Source organism: Artemia franciscana, chromosome 8 (genome assembly GCF_032884065.1).
Source record: "Artemia franciscana chromosome 8, ASM3288406v1, whole genome shotgun sequence".
NCBI lineage: Eukaryota > Metazoa > Arthropoda > Branchiopoda > Anostraca > Artemiidae > Artemia > Artemia franciscana.
The window spans coordinates 47,119,885-47,136,141 of NC_088870.1; positions in this window are offsets into that span (position 1 = coordinate 47,119,885).

Genomic DNA, 16,257 nt, shown 5'->3' on the forward strand with positions numbered 1-16,257 from the left:
TTAACAAATGGTTTTGTCATTTGTATATCATTTGAAGGGTGCTTCAGGAGACTAGGATGTTAGATTAAGAAATATTGCAGAACTGAATCAAGTGTTTGTCATGTAACTGCCTTGTTTGAAGGAAACGTTTAGTGTTATATATTAGAAACAAGCTTGAATCATGGAATATATCCTGAGAAACTTTCCTTGATTTAAAAATTTGAAGGTATTATTAATTGGTTCAAATTAGAATAGGACATGGCATACTAGCAGACCTAGAAAATTGAAATGATTTACAAATAAATTTTTACAGGTTATTGACAAATAGTTCTGTCAAGTGAGAATTTCTTAGGGACACAATGGGACAATAGTTTTTTAATTTGGTAAAAATTGCAGGCTTAAATTAAGGCTTTGTCTTGCTATTGACTTGTTTTAAGAAAATGTTTGATGTTACATGCTAGAAACAAGCCCAAATCAGGGAATGTACCCTGAGAAATCTTAAAAAGTTCACATTAGAAGACATGGTATGCTGCTAATTAGGTTGACCTAGAAAATTTGAAATTATTTCTTCGTAAATTTGAGTGGTTGTTAGTAAATAGTTCTATCAAATTAATATTTTTGGAAGGGGAATATAGGACAATAGGCTGTTAAATTGGTAAACATTTTCAGACTGCAACTGGCTTGATTTAAGGAAATGTTGGATGTTACATACTAGAAATAAACTTGAATAGAGAAATGTATCCCTAAAATCCCTCCTTGATTTTGAAAATTGAAGGTATTTTTATCAGGTTCATATTAGAATTGGACACGGTATGCTGGTATTAAGGTTGACATAGACAATTTTAAATGATTTCTACGAAATGACAGGTCATTAGCACATGGATCTGTCAACTGAATATTTTTTGAAGAGGGTCCTTAGGACAAAAGGTTTTACTGGTAAAAATTTGACACTTAAATCAAGAATTTAACTTGCAACAGGCCTGTTTCAAGGACATGTTTGACTCTACATGCTTGAAAAAAGCTCGATTCAAGGAAGAATTTGCCCTGAGAAACCTTACTTGATTTTGATATTTGAATGGATTAATACAAGCTCATATTAGATTCAGACATGGTATTGTGGTTATGAGGTAGAAATAGATAACTTGAAAAAATTCATTCGCAATGTCAATTTTATATCAAACAGTTCATGGTAACGAACTGTAGTAAGGAGCGACCCGGCTCAATAGTTTCCAAAACTCTAAAAAACGGAATTTTGATATCAATAGTTACATCAAAAGAATTGCATTTTAATGCTGATTTTAAATACATAAGTTTCAATGAGTTTAGTCTTACTCATCAACAGTTACGAGCCTAAGAAAAGTTACCCTATTTTTAAAATAGGGAGAAACACCCCCTAAAATTCATCGAATCATAACCATCAGATTCAGTGCATCAGAGAACCCTTCTGTACTAGTTCCAACCTCCTATCTACAAAAATGTGGGATTTTTTATTTTTTGCCAGAAGACAAATCACGGATGTGTGTTAATTTGTTTTTTGTTTTTTTTTTTTCAGGGGTGATCGTATCGATCCAGTGGTCCTAGAATTTTGTAAGAGGGCTCATTCAAACGGAAATGAAAATTTTTAGTGCCCTTTTTAAGTGTCTGGAACAATTGGAGGGCACCTAGGCCCCCTCCCACGCTCAATTTTTTCCCAAAGTCGTCAGATCAAAATTCTGAGACAGCTATTTTATTCAACATTGTCGAAAAACCGTATCACTATGTCTTTGGGGACATCTTACTCCCCCAGTCCCTGTGGGAGGGGCCACAAGTAAAAAACTTTGGACCAGTGTCTGCATATAGTAATGGTTATTGGGAAGTGCATAGAAGTTTTCAGGTTTTTTTGTTGGGAGGGGGGGGGGGGTTGAAAAGAGGAGGTTATGGGGGGGGGAAACTTTCCATGGAGAAATTTGTCATGGGGGAAGAAGATTTCCATAAAGGGGGCGCAGCATTTTCTAGCATTATTAAAAAAAAAAAACAATGAAAAAATAAATATGAAATTTTTTTCAACAGTCAGTAAGGAGTAGCATTAAAACTTAAAGCGAACAGAATATATTACGAACATAAAAGGTTCACCTCCTCCTAATACCTCACTCTTTACGCTAAAGTATTTTTAGCAATTTCAACTATTTATTCTATGGCCTTTGTGATTCAGGGGACAAAATTTAAGCCTTAGTGTAAAGAGCGAGGTATTGATGAGTGGGCGAACCCTCTCATATACGTAATAAAAACATACGAATATAGAAGTTTGTTACGTAAGCTAATTCGTAAGTTACGTATATCTTTTACTAATGAAAACGTTCGTAAAAAACTAAAAGTTCTAGTTGTCTTTTTAATTACCCAAAAAATTGGAGGGCAACTGGGCCTCCTCCCCCTCCTTTTTTCTCAAAATCATTCGATCAAAACTATGGGAAAGCCATTTAGCGAAATAAATAAATATGCAAATTTCGCTTTAATTATTCATCTGCGGAGAGCTGAAATAAAAACATGGATTAACTAAGAAAATGTTCAGAAATTAAATATAAAAAAAATGTTTTAACTGAAAGTAAGGAGAGACATTAAAACTTAAAACGAACAGAAATCCCGTAGATGAAAGGGGCTGTTCCCTCTCCAACGCCCTGCTCTTTACGCTAAAGTTTTTACTGTTTTAAAAAGTAGAGTTGAGAGAAAGAGTCAAACTTCAACGCGAGGCGTTGAAGAGGGAACAGCCAATTTTATATACGGGGTAATTACCGTTCGTTTTAAGTTTAAATGTCACTCCTTACTTTCAGTTAAAAAAAAATTCTTTTTTTTATTTAATCATTTGAAGGGAACCATAGGACACTGGGATGTTAAATTGAGAAAAATTGCAGACTTAAATCATGGGTTTGTCTTGCAACTGGCTTGTTTTAAGGAAATGTTTGATGTCACACGTTAGAAAGAAGCTTTAATCAAGGAATGTACCCTTAAAAAACAAATGATTTATTAGCAAAGGGGTCTGTCAAGTAAATATTTTTTGAAAGGGACCATTGGGTAGTAGGTTGTTAAAACTGCTGTTCTGCATTTATTTAAAACATTATTGATTTTTAAACTACTAAACAATTTATTTGTTTGTTTATTCGTTACATTAAATACTTGGTTCACGTCCTTATTGCTGTCATCTATTCATTTACAGCCATAAATGGTGCCGTTTTTTTGTTAACCAAGTATTGTCATCTTTCTCTACTAAAGATGTAGATGACATCACAACTGGTGTTTCATCTAGGTTACATTATGGGAACTGATTTTGATTTATGTTCGGATTTTTATGTACTGATTTTTTATTTATGCCTGATTTATGTACTGATTTTTGATTTATGTGATTTGATTTTGATTTTTGATTTATGTATGCGAATACGCGCATTACCATTTTATGTGCGATTTACGCACATTACCATTTATGTGCGAATACGCGCATTACCAGTATACAATGTCCAAAGCTAATGTGAGCCTTGTAATAATTCCTTCAAAATTTCAAAATCAAAGAAGGTTTTTCAGGGCACATTCCTTGATGCAAGCTTATTTCTAGCAGGTAACATCAAACATCGTTAACACAGGGTAGGTGTAAGACAAATCCTTGATTTGAGTTTAAAATTTTTGCATAATTAACAGCCTATTATCCTATGACCCACTTCCAAAATATTCACTTGAAAGAATCATTAACTAATAAACTCTCAAATTTACACAGAAATCATTTCAAGTTGTCTATGTCAACCTCATTACCAGCATAAAATGTCCTATTTTAATATCAACCTGTTAGAAACCCATTCAATTTTTAAAATCAAGGAAGGGTTCTCAAGGTTTATTATTTGATTCAACCTTGTTTCTAATATGTAACATCATACATTTCCTTAAACCAGGCTAGATGCAAGACTAAGTCTCAAATATTTACTAATTTAATAGCCTATTGTACTAATGCTCCCCTTCCAAAAATATTCACTTAACAGAACAATTTGATCATAACTTACAAATTTACGCAGAAATTATTTCCAATCGTCTATGTCAACCTAATTACTAGCATACCCTATCCAATTCTAACAAAACCCTTCAAAAATCCCTTCAATTTTGAAAATTAATGTTCCTAAGCATAAATTTCTTGATTCAAGATTGTTCCTAGCATCTAACATCAACAATTTCCTTAGAACAGGCCAGTTACAAGACAAATCCTGGATTTAAGTCTGAAATTTTTACCAATTTTAACAGCCTATTGTCCTTTGTTGCCTTTCCTAATATTTTGACTTGATAGACTCATTTGCTAATAACCTCTCAAACTTACGTCGAAACCCTGTCAGATTGTCTATGTCAACTTCATTACCAGCTTATCCTGTCCTTTAATATGATAATGTTAAGGTTTCTCAGAGAATATTCTTAGATTCAAGCTTGTTTCTAGCATGTAACATCAAACATTTTCTTAAAACAAGCCGATTGCAAGACAAATTCGTAATTTAAGTCTGCAATTTAAACGAGTTTAAATACCTATTGTTCTATGGCTCCCCAGAGGCACTATTTTTTCTGGGGGGGGGTCAAGGGTGGGCAAATGCCCACCCCAGATTTTCCAGGTGGGCCCAAGCTTCCACCACAAAGGACACTTTACCGGCGATAATAATCCATTCTGTCCAATTGATTTGAAATTACTGCACGCCTATTAACCAAAGAGCGTAATTACTTGACGACCTTTGGGGTAATTACGCTATTTGCTATTAATCATTGTAAACTTTGAGAGTAGGTTAGATACATAATAAAATTCTCGAGTTCTATCAAACGCCCATTTCCAAGATGATTATATTAATTTTCTAAATTCTGAATTTTTACAGTAATTCCTCTAATTTGACAGATTAAAATAGGTCAGTTCCTGTCAAATGTTTCGATGTTTATTTTCTTGTTTTAGTGAATATAAGCCCCCGTTTTAGATTACTCGAGTCAGTTCTTATTCTGTTTTTGTCCTCGTCTTATATAAATTTACTGTGTCTTACGTGTAAATAAAAATTTTTATGCTCGACTCATAAACCTTATGAAAGTTAGAGTCCCTTGACATCCTCTACTGGTCGAACTCCAGATTGTAGGCCAACGTTATAATAAGACTCTAAAGATAAGAGCACAGAGAGAAGTAGAAGACTTAACATCATTAAGCCTATTAACTTTTAAGTTAGGTAAATATAAAGGTATTAATAGCCATTAGCATTAGAACTCAAAAGATCACCAAGCATCTGAAACAATTTGTGACACCTTTGAAGCTAGGAAAGAACTTCATCCGATCTGGAAATCAGACTATTACTTAGGCGGATAAAATGAAGCGAGAGCACTCCGGGACTTTCGACCGTATACTAGCCGAATTTGACAGAAGGTTCACAGATAACTTGCCAGCGCTAAGCACACTCGAAGCCTTGGATCCAAGCTGGTATTGCCAAGCGTTTCTTGCTCGATGAGGAGAAAAAACTGGAAAACTTCCTAGACATAGTCGATCATCTTCAGGCATTACCAGTGGCTTAGTCAAAATTAATTAAAGTAATTTGTATTGCTGCCACACTTCCTATGACAACAGCGAGCAATGAGCGTTTGTTTTTGCGCTTAGAAATAGTGAAAAACTACCTGCGGTATACAACAGGAGACAATTGTCTCAGTCACCTCCTTTTGATGTTTGCAGAGAAGGATTTAGTAAAAAGTTGGACCACAACCAGCTTGTTGATGATTTTGCAAAGATGAAACCTCGGCGGTTCCCCCTGTCACCTTGAGTGTTGTAATATTTTTTTCTCTTGTTATATTTTTCCTTTTTGTAAATATATTTGATCTGAAAGAATTCTGCTGAAGGAAAATCGAGATTTTGGTTGCAACCCTCAGCATGCTAATGAAAATTACTTTCATCGACGTATTGTTTACTTAAATAAGAAAGTTTCTCGCTGAGGAACGTCAACCTGTAGTATGGTTGAATTTTCCAATTTCAGTTTAATCACTTAATCTCGTTGATTGTGATCTTCGATGTTAGAATTAATCTTAGAGGTCAGTGTGGCTGAATTCCAAACTCGGTTACAGTACATTTCCAAGCAATACACGGGTGCTGAAAATGCGTTTTTACTTAGAATATTAAATCGATGTGCTGCCAAAACCCGCATTTTTCTTAAGCGACACGAAGTGAGTCGGGGGGGGGGGGGGCAAGATGGAGTTCATGCCCACCCAAAGATTTGGTCCTAATGGCACCTCTGTGGTTCCCCCTAAAAAATATTCACTTGATAAACCAATTTGCTAATAACCTGTCAAATTTACGTATAAGTAATTACAGTTGCCTATATCAACCTCATTACTTGTATACTATTTCCAACTCTAGTATGAATCTGTTAATTATACCTTCAAACTTCCGAACCAAAAGTTTTTCAGGCTACATTCCATGATTCAATGTTCTTCTTAGAATATAACAATAAATATCTCCTTAAAACAAGCTAGTTCCATGACAGATCCTAGATTTAAGTCTGTAGCTTTTCTGAATTTAACATGCCACTTGTCCAATGACTCCACATAACTATATTTACATACTTTTCATAATGGTAAAATTCCTATTTTGACTTTCGTATGCTGGAAGATGTTAATAACCTTTTCTATTACAGAGTTATAGGAAAAAGCAGTATTTCGTAGAAAATTGATTTAATTTTGCACTGAAAAAAAGCAGGATAAAAAGTTGCGGTCGATGCAGAATATTTTGCTTGGAGCCGCTTTTCATGTTTTTCAAGCTAATGAACTTTCCTCATTATTCTAGCCAAGACAGAGCTAGTTTGCTATATAGAGGTATTGAACAAGGCGGTTCTAATAGTGTATTTTTTTTTTTGGATCAAACTCCAGTATTAGAAGTCACGGGCTATATAATATTTTACTATGGGATGTGACCGTCTCTTACTAGGCTATGCTGCATCCAAGAAAGGCTAAGATTCTGGGAATACTGCCTGACTGTGAAAAGGGTGGGGGGAATACCCGCTAAAATTCAGAGAATCTAACTAAAAGTACACCATCGGATTCTGCGTATCACACAACCCTAATGTGGAGGCTCGAAGCTCTAAAAAAAAACTGTGGAATTCGGTATTTTTTTGCCAGAAGAAAGACTACAGGTGCGAATTTATTTGTTTTTTCCAAGGGGTGATCCTGTCGAACCGCCTAGATTATCGAGAGATGGCTCATTTGAAGAAAAGTTAAAGTTTTAGTTCCCCTTTTAAGTGATGAAAAATGATACGAGGGCAACGATTCCCCCTCCCGCGCCCCCTTTTTCCTGAAATTGTCTGATCAAAATTTTGTGAAAGAAGCCATTTCGTTTAGCATGGCTGAAAAGTCCAAAAAATTATTCCTTCATAGATATCATACCCCCCCCCCTTGCCAGCTCCTGCATAGTATATCGTATTGGGAAGTATACAAACATTTTTCATTGGGAGGTGTGAGTTTTTGCTTGGGATGGGCTTCCATGGGGACAATTAAAAACTGGGGAGATTTTACAGAATCTCCTTAAGATTTTTTTTTCTATTGGCCTCACTTTATATTTTGCTATTTACGCTTGTATGCGGAGATATTCCGGGAGAATTTTTGGAAAATAATTACCTGCGTGTTTGGATTTCCAGCAAATAATTTCTATTGAAGTGATCAGAAAACTTCTCCGGAAAAAATCAGGAAAAGTTCTCTGGAGTGATCAGAAAAGTGTTTTAAGCTTAGTCTTTTTCAAATGAAAGTATAATAAGGAGAATTTCCCAGGCTTAATCTGTTGCAAAAAAATTTATGGAAGAGGAAGGATTTTCAGCGAGGATCAAATTTTCTGGAAGAAAGGGTAGGGGGAGCATTTTGCGCTGGAGGAACATTCCCAAAACAAATCCTCGTGAGGGGATGGAAGGTGAGCTAAGCTTTACCGGCATTATTTGAAAAACGATCTCAAATTCAATAATAAAAAAAAGCTTTTTCATTCGAAATTAAGGAGCAACATTCAATCTTAAAACCAAAAGAAATTATTCTGTATATGAAGGGGTTTCCCTCTCAATACCTAACTCTTTGCACTAGCCATTCGTTTAAGTTTTAACGTCACTCCTTACTTTCAGTTTAAAAAAACTTCTTTTTTATTTAATAGATAGTAAAATATCATAGATATGAATACAAAAATTCGGCCTGAGCAAATGTTATGAAAAAGGAATTATAGAATCTTTGTGTAATTTTGCGATTAACTAGGTTCACCTGTCATCTTGATGATTACGCTCTGGGGTCTACCTGCATATATCTGATATGCCTGATAAAATAGATATAATAGATATGATATAATCTGATATAATATGATATATCTGATATAATAGATGGGGGGAAATCGGTAGCTTCAAAGGCGATATATTTGTATAAATGCCAATCTGTAGCATATTAGGAACTGCAATGAAGCACTATTTTACGTTTTTTTATTAATTAGTTTTCTATATAATTTATTCGATTGAATCAAAATCTACGCGCAATATAGTGAATAAATAAAAAAAAATGCTGAAAGTAAGGAGCATTGTTTAAACTTAAGAAGAACAGAAACTATTCCGTATATGAAAGGGTCTGTCCCCTCCTCAACGCCTCGCTCTTTACTCTAAAGTTAAACTCTTCGTCACAACTCTACTTTTTCAAATGATAAAAACTTTAGCGTAAAGAGCGAAGCGTTGAAGAGGGGACAGCCACTTTCATATATGGAACCATTTCTGTTCCTTTTAAGTTTTAATGTCGCTCCTTGCTTTCGGTAAAACAAATTATTTTTTTAATTTAATTTAAGAACATTTTTCAACTAATGCAGGTTCAAATTTGGCTAACTGTACATGACAAATTAAAACAAAAGTTGCATAATAAATTTGGCAGATTTATTCCGTATATGTAGGGTTGCTGTATGAAACCAAGAAAGCAAATAATAAAGGAAAAGAGACAAATCAAATAGGCGAAAAAAACAAGGATTTTGTCAGCCAATAGCAAAATTTGAAGAGGAAAATCAATCAATATTTGACAAAGACCTCAACCAAGTCGTCTTCAGTGCCCTCCCCCCCCAAAAAAAGGAAAAAAACAACAAAAAAAACAACAAAATCTAAACTTGTGAAGTGAACTCTGCAAGAGGAGAAAAGACCAATTAGATTGAATAAGTATCCTTGCCAATAACTAATACGATATGTACAATAATGGAAAAAGTTCGCAACTTGCAACCCTTCTCTCGGGGACTGTGGGGGATTAAGTCATGCTCAAAGACAGAGTTACTGGATTTTTCGACTATGCTAATTAAAATGACTATCTAAAAATTTCGATCGAATGACTTTGGGAGTTAATGAGCGTGGGAGGGGTCTATTTTCCCTCCAAATTTTTGATAAAAATTTTCTTAGTCAAAATTAAATGGTTTGACTTTCATTATGATTATATGACTTTAGGGCTTTTTTCTCCTTTTTCGAAAATAAGGCAATCTCAGGCTGGGAACTTTTGATGGGTAAGACTAAACTTGATGAAACTATATAAACTGAATTTGATAAAATTGAAAAAGAACATAAGCTATACCGTATCTTAAAGGGGCTGTCCCCTCCTCAATGCCTCGCTCTTTACGCTAAGGTTCGACTCTTTTACAACTCTGCTTTAAAAAATAATAAAACTTTAGCGTAAAGAGCGAGGAGCTGAGGAGGGGACAGCCCCTTTCACATACGGAATAATATCCGTTCCTTTTAAGATTTAATCTCTCTCCTTTTTTTCAGTTGAATTTTTTTTAATATAATTGCTGAACTTTTTTCAACTAATAAAGGCTCGAATTTGGTCCACCGTACGTCAATACCTTGCTCTTGACTCTAAACCTGTTAGCATATTTAAAAAAGCTTTCTATTCTAGTTAAATGGCTCCTGTGTTTCAGCTCTAGTAAACAGTCAAGAGGTGTTTGGAGGAGTAACCCCTCTTTATACGTAATTATTTCTGTTCGTCTTAAGTTTTCATGTAGCTCCTTACTTCCAATTAAATAAAAAAAAGCAAGTTTTTTTTTAACTGAAAGTAAGGAGCAAAATTAAAACTTAAAACGAACAGAAATTACTTCGTATATGAAAGGGGCTGCTTCTTCACCAACATCCCGCTCTTGACGCTAGAGTTTGACTCTTTCTTTCAACTCTTCTTTTTAAAACAGTAAAAAACTTTAGCGTAAAGAGCGGGATGTTGGTGAGGAAGAAGCCCCTTTCATATACGAAGTAATTTCTGTTCGTTTTAAGTTTTAATTTTGCTCCTTACTTTCAGTTAAAAAAAACTTGTTTTTTTTTATTTAATTTCTGAACGTTTTTCAATCAATGCATGTTTTGATTTTGGCTCTCCGCAGAGGAATAATTAAAACGAAATTTGCATATTTATTTTTTTTTTCTGCTAAATAACTTTCTCATAATTTTGATTGAATGATTTTGAGAAAAAAGAGCGGGGGAGGAAGCCTAATTGCCCTCCGATTTTTTGGTTAATTAACATAAAGGCAACTAGAACTTTTAATTTTTTACGAATCTTTTTTTAGTAAAAGATATACGTAACTTATAAATTAGCTTACGTAAAGAAGTTTTGTATTCTCATGTTTTTATTACATATATGAGGGGGTTCACCCCCTCGTCAGTACCTCGCTCTTTACACTAAAGCTTAGATTTTGTCCCAATTCATTAAGATTGACCCCTGAATCACCAAAGCCGTAAAATAAATAGTTGAAATTACTAAAAATACTTTAGCGTAAAGATAGGGGTATTAGGAGGAGGTGAGCTCCTCATATGGGTAATAATTTCCGTTCGTTTTGAGTTTTAATGCTGCTCTTTACTTCCAGCTGAAAAAAACTTTTTCATATTTCTTTTTTCATTGTTTTTTTTTTAATAATGCTAGTAAATCCTGCACTCCCTTCATGGAAATTTTCTTCTACCATGACAAATTCCTCGATGGAAAGCTCCCCCAGCCTATTCCCCTATTCTCAACCCCTCCCCCAACGAAATAATCCTACTGAAAACGCCTACACACTTCCCAATAACCATTACTATATGTAAGCACTGGTCAAATTTTGTAACTTGTAGCCCCTCCCCCAGGGACTGTGGGGGAGTAAGTCATCCCAAAGACATAGTTTTTATGGTTTTTGACTATGTTGAACAAAATGGCTATCTCAAAATTTTGATCCGTTGACTTTAGAAAAAAAATGAGCGTGGGAGGGGGCCTAGATGCCCTCCAATTTTTTTGGTCACTTAAAAAGGGCACTAGAACTATTCATTTCCGTTAGAATGAGCCCTCTTGCGACATTCTAGGACCACTTGGTCGATACGATGACCCCTGGGGAAAAAAAAAACAAATAAACACGCACCCGTGATTTGTCTTCTGGCAAAAAATACAAAGTTCCACATTTTTGTAGATATGAGCTTGAAACTTCTACAGTAGGGCTCTCTGAGACACTGAATCTGATGGTGTCATTTTCGTTAAGATCCTATGACTTTTAGGGGGTGTTTCCCCCTATTTTCCTAAATAAGGCAAATTTTCTCAGGCTCGTAACTTTTGATGGGTAAGACTTATATATTTAAAATCAGCATTAAAATGCAATTCTTTTGATGTAGCTATTGATATCAAAATTCAATTTTTTAGAGTTTTGGTTACTATTGAGCCGGATCGCTCCTTACTACAGTTCGTTACCACGAACTGTTTGAAATTTAAAAAAAAACTGTTATTAATTTAATTTCTGATTGTTTTTCAATCTGGCTACTCCTCCATGGAAAATCTCTCCTCCGAAATATTTTTCTCTAGACAAGTCAATTCTGGTGAAAATTTACCCAGGACAATTACCCTTAAGATCTCCACACGTAATATTGAGTCGGCAAGGAGAAAGCAAGACATAAGAAGAATTTCGTATAGGAATTCTGGCAAATTCCCCCAGCGTAAAATTTCCCCCAAAAAATTTACTCCTTTGAAAACTTCCCTTTCGATGGAAAATTATCTTCTTGCAAAATCCCACCAGCAGATAATGCCCCCCTTCCCTCGAAGAATGTATACAGGCTTCCCAATTACAAATAATATACGCAAACAATGGAAAAACTTTGTAGCTAAAGACCTTTCCGAAGGGGCTGTTGGAATGTAATGATGTCCCCAAAGGCATTATTATTCGGCTTTTCAGCTATGCTGAACAAAATGGCTATACCATAATTTTGATACGCCCATTTTGAGAAAAAGGGCGTGGGAGGTCCTTCCGATGTTTTTGGTCACTTAAAAAGGGTACTAGAAAAAACCTCAAACGAGGTTTATTACATAAATATAGAATACAGATCTTGCCCCGCTGCCCGCGGGGCTCATGGACTAATATGCTTCGCTCTATAGGTAATGTTACCTGTAAGCAAGCCCACTTTACGCATTTTTAGTTTTCCCAATGGAGGAGGAGGGTGAACTAGAAATAAGTGCACTTCTAGAATTGGGATTTCTAAGTGCTCTAAACATTTATCAATTAAAGATCAATTGGTTCTTTCTTTAAAAAAAATACAAAAAGAAACGACACTATGTTTTTATTTCCACTCTAAACTTATTTTTTCCTTCAATTCTTGTACGGCTTCTTTGCTCAGTATCTTGATAAAAGTCGAGGTGTCTAATGTCCCCTAGGTTGATGGTGATTAGATATAAATTATATAAAATAAATTATATAAAAGAATAAGTTTGCAACTGAAATTAAACAGCAGCATTACAACTTAAAACGAGTATAAACTATTCCGTATAGATAAGAAAGAATATGGCATTGATGTTTCTAAATTAAATTTTAATCAATAACGGAAGGTTGATGTGTCTTATTTCCCCTAGGCTATTTCCCTTAGGCTAATGGTACCTTATCTTAGTTCCTGCTGTCCCAGCATAGGCACAGCAGGGGATCCAGAAAGAACCACCCATCATTCCTCATATGTGCTGCTACCCAGACGTGTTCCCATTGGGGTTGGACTGTTGGGTAAAATTCTAGTTAATTGACTTCTTGCTATCTCAGAAAGGGTTTAGGTTAGGAAAATGAAACTTTCAGGGATGGATCTACAGGCTAAAGTATGTCACGGGAAGGTATTTTGAAGTAACCACCTCCATTCCTTCTCCCTCTAGAGGGCCCTGAAATTTGCCTACATGACAGGTCCTATACCTATTGAAATTTTGACAAAACAACATTTTACCTTGATTTTCAGGTACTAGTTACTTTTTCTCTGCCTTTAGTTCTGAAAATGCAATTCCAGTTATTTGAGTAGAATTTTGAGCCATATCAATGTTTTTTTTTCAAAATTTAGGAAATGTATTTGCAAATCATTAAAACCTTGTAAAATGGAATTGAGCAAAGTTATGAAGCTGAAAACAATTTTGTCGTACTTCAATTGAGCAGAAGATCTATTTTTCAAGGTTTCACTTTTATAACACACATATTTTTAAAGGTCATCAAAGGTCAGGGCCCTCTAGAGAGAGAAGGAGTGGAGGTAGTTGCTTCAAAATACCTTCCCGGGACATACTTTAGTCAATAGATTCATTCCTAAAAGTTTCATTTTCCTAACCTAAACCCTTTCTGAGATAGCAAAAAGTCAATTAACTAGTATTTTACCGACTGTTGAATTGATAAACTTCAGATCCTTCAGGTATGTACGACGAAGTGTATTTTTGGCTTTCCTCTTCTTCGGGTTTCCTCTGATTGCCACTCGAGTACTGTTCTGGGGAGTCTATCCTCCGCCGCACAGATAATGTGTCCCATGTAGCGTCATCTTCATTGGTGTATGACATCTGTTACCAGGGGCTGATTAGTTATGTGGTCCCTCCAGTTAATGTTCAGCATCTTGCAAAGACAGTTGTTCTCGAAAGCAAGAATGCTCTTTTCTTGCTGTTGTTCCGATTTTCAGCATTCCAGCTATACAGGAGGGCAGAGAGGACGTTACTGTTGAACAGCCTCAATTTCAGTTTCAGGGAGTACTTTTTTGATCGCCAACTTTCTTACTTTTCACCAACTTTTTCCAACTGATCGTACTTTTTTCACTTGCTTTAGTAGATTAAAAGTTCCATTGGCTTGTTGAATCTTAGACTGTACCTCTTTTTCGCTTAATCCAGGTCGTTGGACTTTACTTCCGAGATATCAGAATTCCACTACCTGCTCTACTGAATTGTCCCCACAATTTATTCCGAGTGGTGAGTCACTCTTTGCGATGCTTTTTATCTTGTCCGAACTAATCTTCAGTCCCAATAGACTTGCTTTCTCTCGTATATCATCGAAAAGCTCCTGGAGCCTTTCCTTTTTCACTTCAATCAGGGTGATGTCTTCGGCAAAATCAAGATCTGCTAGTCGTTTATTATCGCATATTTAGATCCCAAGCCCTGTGCGAACTCGGAGTGCATAATCAATAACAAGGACAAGAAGCAGGGAGGAAGAGGATACATCCATGTTTGACCCCAGCCATAATACTGAAATACCTTGTATTTCTTCCGCGAGTCCGAGCGAAGCACTCCGTATTTTCGTACAGTGCAATGATCAGGGATACTAGTTTATCTAGAATGCCGTCGTGTTGGAAGATTTTCCCCAGTAACTCTCGGTGTATTGAGTGAAAGGATTTTTTGAAATCCACAAAGACAAGGTCTGTCTTTTGCCTCCATTCGTTGCATTCCTCAATCAACATGTGCAAGAAATATATAAGGTCTGAGCGGGAGCAAGATGGGGGGAAGCCAAGTTTTTGTCTCTCAAGTGCTTATTTAATGCTTTGCGGATGCAGCGGAGGATTATCTGTGAGAATAGTTTCCCTGTGATAAAAAAGAAGCTGACTCCCCTCCAGTTATCGCAATTCAATGCATCTTCTTTCTTGAAAAGCTTGATGATTGTGCTTCTTCTCCATTCTTCAGGCATTTTCACTGATTTCCAGATGCATGCAAAGACTGCTATCCGGAAGAGGAAGAGGATACATCCATGTTTGACCCCAGCCATGATACTGAAATACCTTGTATTTCCTTCGTGAGTCCGAGCGAAGCACTCCGTATTTTCGTACAGCGCAATGATCAGGGATACTAGTTTATCTACAATGCCATCGTGTCGGAAGATTTTCCACAGCAACTCTCAGTGTATTGAGTCAAAGGCTTTTTTGAAATCCACAAAGACAAGGTGTAAGACAAGGTCTATCTTTTGCCTTCATTCGTTGCATTCCTCAATCAACATTTGCAAGAAATGTATAGGATCTGAGCAGGAGCAAGATGGAGGGAGGCCCCATTTTTCGTCTCTCAAGTACTTTTTTAATGCTTTGTGGATGTAGCGGAAGATTATCTGTGAGAATAGTTTCCCGGGGATAAAAAAGGGGCTGACTCCCCTCCAGTTATCGCAATTCAATGCATTTTCTTTCTTGAAAAGCTTGATTATTGGGCTTCTTCTCCATTCTTCAGGCATTTTCACTGATTTCCAGATGCATGCAAAGAATGCTATCCACACCGTTATGCAAGCACCTAAAGAGATTTTGATCATTTCTGCTGATATCTTGTCACTTCCTAGTGCTCTACCGTGGGTCGTGGGGATGTCTGCTGTGTTCGGAGGACTAGGTCTGTTGAAGACTTTCTCAAAATATACAGCCCAAAATTCAGAGATTTCATCTGGAGCTGTGACCATCTTGCTATTTTCATCTTTAACTGGCCAGTTTAGGTTACTTCGTTTCCCGATGATTTCATTGGTAATTTTGTAAACAGCTCTAGAATCGCCGCGTTTGGCTGCTTCTTCTGCCATAGCTGCCTTATTTTCTAGAAAGTCCCGCTTATCTCCCCTTGCTCTCTTCCTCATTAGCTTGTCTTGATGTCGGTATTAATGATTTCTCAAGACTTTATCGCAGTCATCTCCATCGTTTAGAAGACTTTGTTTTAATATCAACTTTCGTCAGTGAGGATCCATATCTTTTCGGATAACAATTCATCTTTATGTCTTTTTTTTGTGTCCAAGCGTTTTTGGTGCTGTCGGGTTATAAGTTTCTTTTACGGTGTTGCAGAATGAGTCCACACTGCCCTCATTGTAGAAATATAGGACCAAGCTCTCAAACCTGTTTGTTAGCTGTATATTAAAGTTGTGACGAATTGTTGCGTTTGAGAATTTTCTGAGTCGTAGGTGGACTTTTCATTGGATTCTGACTTCTGTGTGGATTTCAGCTTGAGGGACAGTTTTGCAATCATTAAGTCATGATCTGAAGCGACATCGGCTCCTTTGTGGGCCCTAACATTCTGGAGATTCGACCTCCACTTTTTGTTTATCAGGAT